This window comes from Strigops habroptila, chromosome 5 (genome assembly GCF_004027225.2).
Source record: "Strigops habroptila isolate Jane chromosome 5, bStrHab1.2.pri, whole genome shotgun sequence".
In the NCBI taxonomy this organism is placed as follows: Eukaryota; Metazoa; Chordata; class Aves; order Psittaciformes; family Psittacidae; genus Strigops; species Strigops habroptila.
Genome location: NC_044281.2, coordinates 35,462,744 through 35,478,766, shown reverse-complemented (window position 1 = coordinate 35,478,766; position 16,023 = coordinate 35,462,744).

Below are 16,023 nucleotides of genomic sequence, written 5' to 3'. Positions count from 1 at the left end.
TCTCATTTCTGATAGAGAACATCCAAACCGTCCACATTTCTGAAATTTTGGACATGCAGAAATTCAGATGCCTTCCCAATTCTATGTGGAAGTTTTGCGAGAGCTGCTCCCACTGTTAGGCAGCTGGGTAAACAGCTATGCATGTGGGGCTATGCAGTTTTGAAACTCAGAAAAAACAACAGCTCCCAATGGCTAAAACAAGCAGTGTATGGAATCTAACAAAGCCAGAAACAGCAGTCAAAGACATGTTTAAGATCTAACACCAGAACTTCTGCTAAGCTGCTTTATTCTGCAGCTTAGCAGAATTATTCTATTATAACAGAATAATAAATTCTATTTATTATTTATGGGTGGAGTTTTTCACCCATCATGGGCCCAAGGAGACACCAAAATTAAGATGTACTACTGCCTTTCTCTTAAAATATGAAATGCAAATAGTGTGCCTTATGTGAGACATTAATTCTTCTCTAATAGAAAACTTCAGACACAACAGTAAACACATCTTCAGTTCCCAGACCGAAATGGTGAGTAATGTGCAGAACATGAAAGGAAATAATTGTACACACTGTTCCAAAACAAGAACAGAGAGTCACGTAAAATTAGCAGGAACAAAGTTATTTCCAGAATACATAGTTCTACTGGGGAAGTGTTTGTGGATGTACAGTGGTTCAAAAAGGAACTGGAAAAATGCACAGTGGAAAAAATTCAAATATGGCACCTTCGTCTCAGACAGGTCCTAAGCCCACAGCCCTGGGTGCTCAGAGCGTGTGCCTAAGAAAGGTACCACCTGCCTTTCCACTTCTAGTGGGTCACAACTGCCCAAGTCTGACTTGAAGAAAACATTATCCTTTCATGCTTCAAAACATGCATTTCCAAAAAGTGGAAAAAAAAGTTTTTTTCTTTTATAAAAGGGAAAAAGAATACATGGATCACAGCCAAACTGTTATGTAATATCATTTTGATTAAAGGTCATAGGAAAACTAGGTAAGAACTAATGAAGGGCTCACAGCTGAATCCAGCATACCGTACTCACTGTAGCCTGGATTCAGGCCAGGCTCTGAGCAGCCACAGTATTAGCAGATGGTCTCCTAATGTCAACAGATGATAAGCAAGCACCACTTTCACCCTTCCAGACCTCTCTAAACCTTTTGACACTGTTAATCAAGCAATGCTGTTACCCAATCTAAAAGGTTCACAAAAGTCAGGGGTGATTTGCTAGAACGGCTGTAAGTCCATCAGTGAGAAATGCCCTATATGACCATACATTAACAAGACACCTAACAGTCTGGGCAAGATTACCTAACAGAAGCTGAATACAAGTGAAAAAAGAATGCTGTGATGGAGAACAGAAGAAAAAAAATCACATCAATAATACATTTTGTTTAAATTACACAAATTCGTTAGAAAAGGAGCTCTTGGACTTCCTGTTGAAATTAAGCTCTTGCAAAACAGTAACACTTGAAAACAATATTGACAGCGCTGCCTGCACTAACGGGCAACATCCTCTTGGTGAACAACAATGTAGCCTCAGCTATGACCTTCTGGTTTATTTTATTCAGGAATCAAACATTTCTGGCATGCATCCTTCAGCCCTTTGAAAACTCCAGAAGGAACAACATTCCTGCTCCCTACTTTGGCTTCCTATAGAACATTACAGTAGGCTCAATTTTTATCTTTAATCGGTGGCCTGGTTTCCGGCTTCAAAACATCTTAGAAATTAGCTCCTCAGCCATGAAAGACTTCAAAGTATGGATAGTAGAAAGAACATCTATACAGGGCAGAGTTTCCTTAGAGGTCAGTCCCAAACTAGAAGACCAGCCCTGCGGTTTTCAAAAAGGCTGAAAATACATTCACTTAAAAAGACAAGAAATATGAAGCACTAACAAGCAAAATCTGACAGGATGGGAATTAGTTAGAATATAGGTGAAACGACTTAGTCATGCTATTTGGCATAAAACTTATAGGAGTAAATGTATTGTGACAAAAGCGGAGAAAGAAACCATACAAAGCATCCTGTAAAAGAAAATAAATCTCTCACAGTCTCAGCATTCCTCCCTCTGTAGCAGATTCCTGGCTCACACTGGAGGCATCAAGTGTAAGATATTATAAGGATCATGGTAGAAGGCAAGATCATAAAACAGGAAGCCAAACTTACACCATTAGAGTTATGTTCATCAAATGGTATGTTTCATGAGGAACTATAAATCTGCCTCAAATTTTATTTTTATCACTTATTGCTGTCTCAAAACATATGCACAAAGTTTTCAAGGTTCAACCCTATATATACTGAGAGAAAGAATAATTACTAATTAACACTGAAAACTATTGTTAAGTCTTCCTTATTTTCCCCTATAAATGCTATGAATTCATTTAGGAGATTTTATTTTAGTCCTTTTTTATGTCAACCATTTTCATGTCACTTTTTAGTGGCTGCTCCTGGCATTCACCAGCAATTGAGCACTAAATAACTTCTGTTTACCTGTAAATTTTCAGTTTCTTTTCTCCCTGGTTACTACTGACTCCAGTCTCACTTACGTTAACAGATAATTTGCCATTAATCATGTACCTTGAGTATTCTCTGAGTTCAGCTGTCTCACAGAGATCAAGTTAAGAATTTAATGACATGAACATACTGAAAAGGACAGCAGAACAGAATAAAAAAGCTAGCAAAATAGTCTCCACTGTCCTTTTCTCCAAGGTGATGGAAAATACCTGGGATTAGCAAAAGGATGGACATGAAGCAAACATGGAGGGAGAAGGAGGGAAGATGTCTAGAACTGATTTCATTCTCAGTGTTCAAGTGATCTGTGTCTATGGTGTTAATTGATTTAAAAACAATTCTACTTTTTAGTTAAGTGCTATGAAATGCCTTTTCAGGGTCCTGAAGAGAAACATAAAGCAGGGGATTCCTGCATGGATGCGAGTGAGCTCAGGAGGCAGCACACTGGCTCTGTGCTACAACACTGCAGCTTCAGAGCATCTGCCCCTCAGGGCACGACTTAAACTTATTTTGGTTCATGCAGCAGTGTTGCCCATCCCACCAGCACATGATCAAATAAGCTTACTTCTGAGCACTACCTCCCAAAACCTGCTCTTTTATTGCAAGATTTTGTTCTTTTTTACAGTATGTATCTAAGCCATGCACCTCTAAACTGCCTGTTATGTAGGGGAACACAACTGCAAAAGACCTGGTCATGCCTCAGCAGGGATTACAGGTAGCAAGAACATGGTAACAGAAAACACAGGCGGAGAGGGGGGATTTTTTGGAGGAAGAAGGGGTGGAGAGGGGTGGGTTTACACAACAAAGGAAGACTCAAGATAGAATCATTCATGTTTTATGCAATACCTTTCTCCTATCTCTGCTTTTTGCCAGTACTGTAACAAGAAGGGAGATGAATTTCACCTTGAGATGTCTGACAGCACACTAAAAGACAAAGATCCAGGCCATGCTGGATTCAGATTTAGACACTAAAATTGTAGTCAAAAGGAAGGATTGTTCTTGCTTCAGGCTGTGAATTAATTCCCCTTGTCACTTAAGTTTTTGTTGGGTTTTTTTTTTATTTTGCATATACACAGGTATTATTTAAATCTAAATAAATAAGGACTGGCTCGAAAGGCCATTCCTGCAAGATGTCTGTCAATTTCATGTCAAACAATTCTGGTTCCAATGATGCAAACAAAAAACATGCACACTGAGGACATGAGAATAGAACAAATTACCTTAGAATTGAAAAAAGAATCAACTGACTTTTCTGCTTCAGACACCTTACCTGACCTCTGTGGAAGCCTGGCAAGACTGACTTGCCTTTCTAAGGCCCAGTCTGGGAAGCGAAATAGTCACTGACCTTTCCTACTGGTAAGTGAAAAGCCCACTCCTGCAATCAGTTTTAAAACTAAGGCACACCTATAAGTGTATACACACACACACTTCCTATTTTATCTGGGTAGCTTTTAAAATTTTGCCACTCCATAAGGCTATAATAGCTTTGTCAAATGAGCCAAATCTTCTGCCTCTTGGTAACAAACTTTTCTAAAGTTGGAAAATATTATAATGAGCTAAAGCACATCACATCAAAAGCCTACACAGTGCTAAATTAACATAATGTGATAAGATACAATGTGACATAACATCTTCATAAACTTAAGCATGTCAGAAAATAACTTTCTATCAGCTTATTCAGAATCTAATCCATATTTAATGAGCAAAATCACTAGCGAACAACTTTGGAAGTTTATTTAACAACACCATCACCAATTGTCTGTGGTGATCTATTCAGAACTTTAGAAACAAGGCTAACAAAACACCACAACGGAGAACGTTTAAGTCTTCAGTAGCTCTCTCTGAGTGAACTAAACCCCATTTTCAGGGCTTGACGTTATTTTACCATGAGCAGAATGAATACTTTGGTGATTATTGTGTGCACAAAAAGCTAAGCATATTTCTTTAAAAAAAAAAAAAAAAGTCCATTTTTCCTTTGTGTAGAAGATAATGCAATGTACAGAATCAGCACAATAACAGAACTTCCTAAAATCAGAAATACAGTAGGTAATGATTCTGTGGAACAAAAGATGTGAAGCATGGCTGAACTCTCCGAACATCCAGAGCAAGGCCAGGATTTTATCATCCAACTCTGGAAAATATTTCTGCAACTGTGACTGGAATATATTTTTTGTCCAGTTAAAAATATTTATACTGTAAGATACTTCATGGTATTTTAGCAATTCTAATTTTGATCTAAACAAATACTGGGTAACAGAAAGGTATGAGCATAACACCCTCAAAATGTTTAAAGAAAACAAGAAATATTTTGCCACTTGTTACCATCAATTCTTTTCAAGAGATCTTAACAATGGAGGACCTTTCTGGACTTTGGATACAGCCTTTCAAACCTCACTTCCCCTCCACCTCCCTTTTTTTAAGCACTTACACTTGGAATCAAGGTTAAAAAAAAAAAGAAAAAAGAAAAAACGAAAAAACCAGAAGTTTTCTATTCACAGACATGTGGCAATGAAAATTCTTTCAGGTAAAAAAAACCACCTACTTGCTGAGCACTTATATGTACTTTTTATGAGGCACCACCACAGTAAGTCTTCTGCTATATTGAACAGTGCTGCCATAGCCTGCACAGTGAATTGCAAGTATTCATCAGCTCCGATCCTGCCAAAATTAACAGAACACGCCAATTTCAGTGTCAATGAAATTATCATATAAAACTTCATAAATCAGCAACAGGCCAAAAGGGTGCTGTTTACCATTTGAGAGAACATAGCACAAGAAAACAGTTTCCAACACTAAAGAACCTTCAAATATAATCAATTTTACCAAAATTTAATTGAGTGGCAACGGCGATTTCTTGTATTTTCACGACCATGCTTATCCGAAGTATTAATAATAGTGTTTGTCTAACTAAACTAGCTTATTCTAAAGGGCAGAGTATAGTTCAAGTAACAGCAACTCTACTAATACAACAGAGTTCTCCAAGCATAGTCTTTTCCATGTTAGTTAACCACTATGTTGCCACTGCTTCAGTCTGTCTCTAATTCAAAGGAATAAATCAAATTAAGGGGAACCAAACTGGTCCCAGCAATATGAGGTCTAATTTATACAGAAGCTAGTAAAAAATCTGCTTGCAAATTGAGTAATATTCTTGGGAGGGGAAGTTCTGTTTGGAACAAAGCAGTTAACAGCTTCTTCATTGTAACATTCTGTTTTTCCCTATAGATGAGCAGAAAGAGCTTGGTATCTAGTGATACCTGAAGCAGAAAACAAATCTTCTTGTTTAAATCCAGAAATAACAAGATTCACTTAGCATTACCAGATGCAACTAGGGAAATTGCAGGGGAGTGAGGAGGGGCAGGAAAAGTTGGAATTTTAAATGAAACAACAACTTTTTTCAAAATTCAAAATGAAATACTGTATCAACTCTTTGGGGGGGGGAGAGTAAATATCGGACAGTTATGTTTGATCATATTATTTCAAATGACTTCTCAAAATGAAAGTATTGAATAAAAGTGCTCTAAGCATTACTTAAATGTTTCACACAAAAATATTTAAGACCTAATAATTTCCACTAAGAGCGAGGGAAGAGTAATCTATGACAAATCATTTTGGCTCTGACAAAAGGAGTTCTACTAGCAAAACAGCTTTGTCGATTGCCTCCAGTACTGGTAAGGAGGTGGAACTGGGGATTAAACAATGAAATAAAGTATTTATTTCCACTGACCCTCCCATTCATTGATATGTGGCAATTAACTACTTGGATTATTGCACATCACTGCAATATTTTTTTGCCTGTGGTGAATCTCAGCGACACTGGCTTTGAAAACAGCACATCTAAATAGCCCAGTGAAACCCTGTTACTTCTTGGCATTGTGGGACTGACAGGTTAGATACCTGGATGCTTGCTAAGGCCTCGCAGATGCTGGACTCTAAAGTCTGCCAGACCCAGCGGTGCAGAATTCACTGCTGCATGTCAGATCCCCCCCAGCCAGCATTACTGCACAACAGGGGTCAACACAGATCTGCCATATTCCTTTTGAAACTGTGTTTATTACAACTGCTTAAAAGCTGAGCAGTCGGATTACATTAAAGAAACCTCCTGTGCTTCTGTTATCCAAGATGACGGTCATTCTTGCCATCATCTGGCCATTCATGCTGTCATCTTCTTTCCAAAAGCAAAAAAGACAAAAAGCCAAGGATATGACCCCTTTTAGTACCCTCTCAAGTGGGACTGCCCTGGCTTGTTTCGGAAGGCTTCACTCCTTTGTTTCCTGTGACTGCAGGCAATGGAGCCTTCTATTCTCCCTCTCCCCACCGTCCTTTACTAACATTGTTCTGTTGTATACCTTCCTTAACACATCCCTGACCTCAAACCACTTTCTTCTCTTACAGCATTCTGAAGACCTTGAACAAATATCACATCCTACAAATATTAAATCCCCCCAGTCTTCTTAATGCTGCTGCTTCTTCCCTGGGCACAGGGAAGGCTGATGACTGCATTAGCTGTAATCCTTCCCTTTAGTAGCAAATGCAGCATAATAAGACATTTACTAACCCCACCCATTAACTCAGGTCTATCATTTAACAACATACCGAACACAGAATATTTCTTGGCAGGTTTTGCTAGCGCTCAGAAAGAAATCCCACAGCAGCTATTTCTATGCTTCCCAGCAACCACATTCTCCCACGTACCTGTAGGTACCGTTTAAAAAGCATTCCCTGACCTCCTACGGGTTAGCAGACCTAGGATGATGTGACGGGTTGGCCCTGGCTGGACACTAGGTGCCCACCAATGCCACTCTATGACTGTCCTTCTCAGCTGTACAGGGAGAGAAAATGTAAAGGCCTCATGGGTCAAGATAAGGGCAAGGAGAGACCACTCACCAATTATCGTCACAGGCAAAACAGACTTCAGTTGGGGAAATTAGTTTAATACCAGTCAAATCAGAGTAGAATAATGAGAAATAAAACCAAATCTTAAAAACACCTCCCTCCCACTCCTCCCTTTTCCCCAGGCTCAACTTTCCTCCCAAATTCTCTATTTTCTCCCTTGCAGCAGTGCAGGGGGTCGTGGAATGGGGCTTGTGATCAGTTCATCATGCATTGTTTCTGATGCTCCTTCCTCCTCTGGGGAGGACTCCTCAAACTCTTCCCCTGCTCCTGTGTGGGGTCCCGCCCATGGTAGATGGTCCTCCATGGAATTCTCTACCTCTCCATGAGTCTTTTCCCTGGGCTGGAGTTCTTCAAGAACTGCTCCAGTGAGGGTCCCTTCCACAGGGTGCAGTCCTTTGGGAACAGACTGCTCCAGCGTGGATCTCTCCCCACAGGGTCACAAGTCCTGCCAGCAAACCTGCTCCAGCATGGGCTCATCCTTCCACCATGGGCTGCAGGTGGATATCTGTTACCCCTTTAATCTCCATGGGCTGCAGAGGCACAGCCTGCCTCACCATGGCCTTCACCCTGGGCTGCTGGGGAAACTGCTCCAGTGCCTGTAAGACCTCTTGCCCTGCTTCTGCACTGACCTTGCTGTCTGCAGATCTGTTTCACATATTCTCCCTCCTCTCTCTGGGTGCAATTGTCCCTGCACAGTAACTTTTTCCCTTAAATATTTTATCCCAGAGGCGCTGCCACCATCACTGACAGGCCTGGCCTTGGCCAGCAGCAGGTGTGCCTTGGAGCCAGCTGGCATCGGCTCTATCAAACATAAGGGAAGCTTCTAGCAACTTCTCACAGAAGCCACCTCTGTAGACCCTCCCAGTACCAAAACCTTGCCATGCAAACCCAATAGAGACGACCATACATGTCTTCTGAGATTCTGGGTAAGAGATATTTCCAAGATACTTAGAGGCAGACACTGTCTTTGGAAGAAACTGTTTTCCTATTGCAAAGTGCTAGTTTGGCTAGTCAGAAAGCTTCTACATAAGCATACCACTGACAGCTAGGATTGGACCCATCAAGGTGATCTTTCCTGTCACACTCATAGAAGGACTGTCTGCAGAGTTCAGTTACCAGGACTCTGCCCCGAGCAAGGTCAAGTCAGGAGCAACACAACTGCTGTCTCTGGTAAGTTCCTTGAGAAGAATTATCAGCCACTCCAAGTCATGGTACTCTCTCTAGTCAATAAGAGAGAAACCACATTTGAAATTAGAAGACAAACTCATTCTGAAGGTTTTGTGAAACTTTTATGTTTGTCTTAGAACATACAGATAGAATTCACGAAGCTAAAAAAAAATAGCTGGCTAACTTTTTAGACCCATTAAAAACAAATTCTTCAATTGATTGAGCTGGTATACTTTTTGTTTTCTTAACTATAAAGGGACTGGAAAAGAAAGTGAGCTTTTTAATAGCTTTTCTGGGTTTAATCTCCCAAACACTTTGCCAATGCACATTGTGATCAAGTGAGTTAATCTGCACCATTTTATAGAAGAATACATTTGTATTAATCACAATCATTCATTTCTTATTTATTGGGAATTCTTGCTGTTGTCCTCATATTCCTGGACTATTTGGAAAAGAAATGACAGATCCTGAGCAACACCTTTCAGAAATGTAGGCAGAGGTGAATGGAGAGTAACTTTTGGGAGCGAGGAAGAAGGCTGAAAGGAAGGAAAGAAACCTGCACCACTTCATCGGATTTGCAAGAGAGCAAACCCATAAATTTGATGAGAAAGGGACTCTATGAGAAACCAATGGTGATTTTTAAAAGGTGGCAACATTACCTCCTTCCATTTCTTTTATAGCTTCTTCCCCTCTCACTTGAGGCATGGGATTTTTATCTTTTTCTCCAGATGCAGAGGTTCTGGACTATGTCCCACTTTTCTCCAGGCAGCCACCTGTCCCTACCACTCAAAACCAGACCCTAATTCACATCTGTCTATCTTTTGGGCAGGTTGGGATTTTCCTGTTTACCTTTCCTCTAGCAAGAGAGAGCACGTATTTTAAGCAGATTCCTCCTGCAAAACTAGTACAGGGACAGCTGCAGAGGATGCACATGCACACAAATACCTACAGACATGCAGATGTCCTGACTGCCTTCCAAAGAGGACTGGCTGGGCAGGAGGCATGAACAGCCTCCTCAGCTGAAAGCAGCCAGTTAGCCCTCCCGCACAAACGAAGCTCCCTTCAGTTTGCCAGCTCAGGAAGCTGTTTGGCAGCTAGATCCCTTCCATGAAGTTACTAAGTAATATGAAGATAATTTACACCATTCCTTCGACATACAGAACCTGCCTGAGGTGGGGTTTTAATGAACAAAAGAAAGTAGATAAGCCTTCCAATACTGGAAAAATACTAACATTGTAAGAATTTAGCTGTAAATAAACCATGTCTCTGATGCATCAAGTAATGTTAGAATAGTAAATGGCAAAGGGTATGCCTGGAATGCCGTCTCCTCTGTCTATTCAAATAGATGAGAGCAGCATGTGATAGCATCCCTTTGTTCTAGACAATTTATAGCCATACAGCCTGACAATCCTCTCTCAGGTCCTCCCCTCTCCCCCAGCTCAGGAGCTTGCTTTTGTTTCCGACGCATGGCAGATCTGCACACAATTTGCCAGGTACAAAGCCTGATACACTGATACAACAGGCGATTTTCTAATAGCGACAAGTTTAAATCTTACTAGCACGAACACTGCTGGCCTGAGCCCAGCTTAAACTAGTGTTGTCATGCAACAAGCATGAATAGGTTCTTGCAACTACTCTGTGATATCAGCTTCCCCAACCTCTTCAAAAATCTGATTTTCAGGATTTACGTTTAACAAATCCATGTTGCTTTCCCATGCCTTGCTACGTGTGACAGTTTTCTACTGCATTCTTACAGACGACTGGCACCTTGCCGACAGCTGAGGCATTACTTGATCAGTCTAGGAAGTTTATAAGGACAGTGAGCTGTATGTTTCCCCAGTGACACCAAGTATATTTATATACTTTATTACAAACGACCAACAAGATGCTGTTCATCACCAGAGTTTCACCTCCGTGACTAGTTTTCATATGAATGTGAAATGACAGACATTTCTGTTCAGTGCTGGTCATACTCTGTGCTGCATGGACATAAAAAACTGCACCAGGATTCTTGTCTTACTACCCTAAGCTCCTGAAGGAGCTCAACCTCAACTGTTCAGTTTCTAAGTGACTTACATACTGGTCCAAGTGGGTACAGGACACATGAAACTGTATTTTGACAGCCAAGCGTGGATTAAGTTACCTGTAGAGACACAGACAAAGCCGGCCAGGTGAAAGAGAAAATAGTTTGTCAATTTAAGTAGCAGTGACTGAGGACAGACTGTATGAAATGCCTCAGTAGCTTAAGTTTTTTTTCTTGCTCTTACCTACAATTAGTCCCAGTGTGAAAGGGGGAGGATGTAAGTTAGGGTTGCAAGCACTCGATAATTTTTCATACACCACTGACACTTTAATCAGACTATTCTACAGGCAGACCTAGAAAATGCTGTAACCAAAGTTGTGCAAGAATTGCCCAGTGAAGGCTCTGGCCTCCAAAACTTTTAAAAGAAAAGCAACAAAAAGTGTTTTAAAAAACTGACAAGAGGTTAGATTTGCAATTGCAGTCGGGGGGGTGGGAGGGGGAATCATCACCAAAACTTATTCCCTTATGAAATTCTTAGTTCCTCAATTTCAAAGTCTTCAAGTAATAAGAGCTAAGGAACCCCTTGCTAGCTAAGCCATGATCTCAGTCGACTTCATTTTTGGTTTATAATTTCTGATCTTAAGTATTCAACTATGAATCCTCTTCAACTGGTTTTCTTTTACCTTAAATCTCTCAAGTAGAGAAACATCAAAATAATTCATATTTCTATTTCCTTTCTCCCTTTCAAATAACATCACCTTGTTCTTCCTAGATACAGATCTTTTATTTTTCAAACAAACCAATTAAAAAAAAAAAAAAAAGCTTCAAGCCAGTAAAAATGCGGGTAGAAGGAGGGAAACAAACCCAGAAAATTCAAAACTATTATTTAAAAAGTTCTCTATTTCCTGAAGTAAAAGTTAGGTTTGAAGGTTTTTTTCTTTCATACAGAAAATGATCATTTACTTTAGGGATAAATATAGAACCGAATTATCTACAGTTAATAATTTCTGAAATAAAGCTTACAACACTAAATGGTCTTTTTTTGCATCACAAAGCCTTAATCTGTGAAGTACACAAGAGATTGCTTTCTAAAAGAGTACTCAGGGCATTTTTTCCATTGCAATTGCCTGTATAAGCAGTTACTCAACACGCAAAATACTTGCAGGGTCAAGCCCTGAACCAAAAACCAACCACCCACCCAACCAGAAAAACCCAACAACAACAACAACAAATTATATACACAAAGCATCCTTTAGAAATTCACTGCAGATATGAGGAAAAAAAACCCCAAAAACTTCATTTGGTGTTTTCTCAAGCATGTTGATGTTTTTGTACCACGTACAATAAATCATGACAACCTCCGCCTACATTATCTCATTTCATTTTTGCTTTTGATGACAGAAATCCAACATCCCTGCTCATAATACATTATACCCTTGTAATGCAGTGGGAGTTTTAAGCAGATAATGACAACTTGGAGAACACCTAAAGCACAATGGTGTTGACAGTAATGCAGATATGGATTCTGAATGTGGAAGCTCCTCTGCTTCTGGGACTGGGTTTTTGTTTGTGCTCCCTGAGCTGCCGCTGCACAAGCAATCACATCCCCACAAGGCATGGACAAAAATCTAGTCTCAGAAGTACAGCTTTCACATTCACCAGTCGATCCTATAAGGATAAAGCTAATTCCCAGTGAAAGCTTTGTCAGAGACTTGCTTATATTTTGTCAGATCATTGCTTATATTTCCTACGTGGGATTTAACCTCATGAAGTTAAGAGCTCGTGCTTCACCTTCACTGGGATTCTATACGCACGCTACATATTTCACAGGGTTTGTTTTGTTGTTTGTTTTGTTGGTTTTTTTTTTTAAAGAGGAGGAAGAAGAACGAAGAAAATTCACTCATCTTTGCTGTGAAAGCTCATACACAGATTGAATTTGAGAAATGGAAACCATTATTCTTCACAAAAGAGATAAATGGTTCCTGACCTCTACAGAAGAATTGTATGTGTCAGATTTGTTAATGGGCAAGATTCTAGCTCTGTACAGTACATACAGACTTCCCTCACTATTTTTGACTTAGTTCGCTGATTTTCCTCAAGCTCTGGTAAGCTAGAGCCTATACCTAGCCAGACAGCACATTGTGATCTGACCCCTACTGTTCTTTGCAAGAAAGGAAAATCGGCTGGTATTTGCTGACCATTTAAGGACAAAATGGCTCTATGTGTTACATGTCAACATGCACAGGCAGATTTCCTAGCCTCTTAGCACTTGTCATTAAGTAGGTTACCTATACAACTAATTGCAAAGTACCTTTAGAAGCTGGTAGCTATGCTCATCGCACCTCTGCAGATCACAGGACAGGGCGCACACTGGAAGTGCAGGGAGAACAGAGCTCTCTCCTCACCTGAAAAGGAAGTAAATTGTGAGCAGAATACAGTCAAGTAACCAGCATTTCCTGAGCAAGGGGACTAAGTACAGTCATGTGTACACCAGAGATAAAAAAGCACCTGAAGGACAGTGAAAGTCAGTCACGCTATTATTCTAGTAGAAAGAAGAGGGATGGAGCTTCACTGAGGCCACAGTCACACCGCAAAGACAATGGCCACAATTTAAGAATTTAGATTTCTTACTGTTGCTTTTACTCTGTACTTACTCCTTTGCAAACAAGGAAGATTTCACAAAGTAAACACTTGGTTTGTATCACATACACAGACCCTGAATTTTGGGTCATCACTCACAACAGACGTTTTTACCTGTTGCATCTTAATTCACTTAGAATTTAAAAAAGCTGCTCTGTTCACAATGACATCTACGCAAGTTTAAGGACATTCTGAAGTTCCATTGAATCAGCACTTAACAGCACTATTGGCTTTAACCTAGTTCTGAACCATTCCAGATAGAGTTCCAACTTACTTAACCAAACGCCAAAGCAATTTGATGGAAGTGGGTCTTATGACTCTCTGTGCCTTACAGAGTGCCTAAAACAGCACATTTACTTGCCAGCTCTCTAGACTAGCCCTAGATTTATGTTTTATATGCACCCCAGGGTTTTAGTGGAAGAATCCAGGACAGGCTCTGGAAAGTCACCATCATGGGGATGTCAACATAATCCAAATCTCAGTACCTCCCATGACTGATGCACAGCACTCACTTATTCTCACCTATTATCAAGAAGAAACACTAGCATTTCAACATCGTTTTGTAAAGAGCATAAAAGGTTAATAGTCAGATTAAGCAGAGAACAATTATACCACTGAATCTGAGATTTTTTTCATTGTAGGTGGTATGAGTGACAGTATTTCATAAAATGTGCATATTATGACTCAAAACCCTGAACAGCAACTTAAAGTGTCTAGATGAAAAATTCAACTGACAAGTGCCATTCATCCCAACCGAATATCTTCCACACTGTTAAGCAAATGACAAGATAGTAAAGCAAAATGGAATTTAAAGTGGTTTTCCTTCCCATTCCAGTGAAGCACAAAATCTGAATCCCACTTCTGCTCTCTCAACGACTTCTGCTAATATTGCCACTGATCACACACTCCAAAGAAGTTTAATCAGTTGCAAATAATACATTAATTCACATTTTTTCTTTTTGGCTGCTGTTCATTTGGTCTTCAATATACTATACAATATCAAATTGTCAGGACATTACTTAATATTATGCCATAGACAAGGGTGTGTTAGAAGAAGAGAGCTTTTCACAACTTAGTAGATATTCATGGGAAGAAGCTTGCTGCGAGCAATTTGAATAGAGAAGGCAAAATATTTCTGCAGGATTTCAAGAGGTTAAGCCTGTGTTTAATTTTTCACCGTATCAGGCCAAGTCCTTAGTGGATACAAATCACTGGAGCTTTATTTCAATCAACAAAGCCAGTTGAGAAATCAGCCTTTTTCTTTCTTTCCAAATCCCGCCGAAAGCCTCGGTATATACGTTTGCTTTTTTCAGATCCCCTTCTTCAAATTCAGCCTTCAGAAAAAGCTCAGAGAATCCATTTGAATATAGCTCAGACTTGGGGTATTTTAGTGGATTTGCATTTGCTTGCAGAATACCAACCTTTAAAGCTCCAGGGGGTGGGGGTGGGGAGAACTAAAAAAGGCAAAAAAAAAAAAAAAAAAAAAGCTCCTTTTATAAAAACGTAGAAGTCAAAGGAATAAGCACAAAATCTTGACACATAGTAAGTTTTCCATACAACCTGTTTTCAAACACACCAAATACCCTTTTTAAACATAAACCAGACGTACAACCCAGGTATTTTCTTCCAACACCGACTAGCCCTATGCAGGTTCTGCAGGCACTGAAGCCGGGCCCAGCTGCACCTCTCTTTCGCTTATTATTGCCTGTGCACTTGGCAGCCATTCATGCGTTAGAGAGGCAGCTCGCTCCTTGCGGCGCAGGTTCTAGAACACGAAGCCTCAGGAAGCCCCCTCGGCAGCCCGGGGGCAGCCCCACCCCCTTCCCTCACACCGCTCACCCGGGGGCGAGGACCAGCACGGAGGCATGGAGTCGTTCCCCCTCTTGTCTGAATAATCAGCACCACATTCAGCCTTTCCGAACTCTCTTATTTCTTGCTAACCAAACAAAAAAATAAAACAAAACAAAAAACCAAACCAAACACACAAGAAACCCTCCCCCAAACCCAACACCAAAACACCCAAACCAACAACACAATCTCCCGCCATTTCTTTGTCTGGCTTTGAAGCATTATCAAGAGGCCGAGCTGCATGAGGAACCCGGCAGCAAAGCAAAGCAAAGCAAAGCAAAGCCCAGCCCCACCTGCCGGCAGCCACCATCTTCCCTCATGGAGAAACCCGCGAGGCCACCACTCACCCCGAAAGCTGAGCCGCTTCCCCTCTGCCGTTCACCTGAAGCAGAGTCCCGCGGGCGGGGGGGCCCCGGGCAGGCGGGCGGAGCAGGCTCACAGCCGCGCTCCCCCCCAGGAGGCCGCCCTCTGCTGATAGGCAGTTTGAGCCTCGTTAAGCGAGGCGCAAAGTGAGGTGAATTGGATCTTAAAAACCAACAACTGTAGAAACAACTGAAACCGCAACTGCCAGGGGCACATTTTTCTGGGTATGAGAGGAAAAGGGCAACACAGGGAGGGGAGTCTAGATGCCTTTTGAATTTGAAGAAGTTAGTCCCATGAGGCTACTCCTTAATGTTTTACAAGGCCCCTCCTCTCCAGCTCACAGTTCAAGGAAGAGTAAGGAGCAGCCAACACCGGCAAGTTAAGTGAGGGGAGCGCTTCTCCTCCAGGCACATCGCAACACAGAGAAGCACAACTGATTTTGAAAGTATCACATTGCAAGTTGCAAGTGCCACTGAAGTAGAAAGCAAAACCATCTCGTTTGTAACGCTGAAGCAGCAATGAAAGTTTCGGCTGGCTTGTTCTTCACTACAGCCCTCACTGCTGGGTGGCCTGGGATATTTCAACCTGA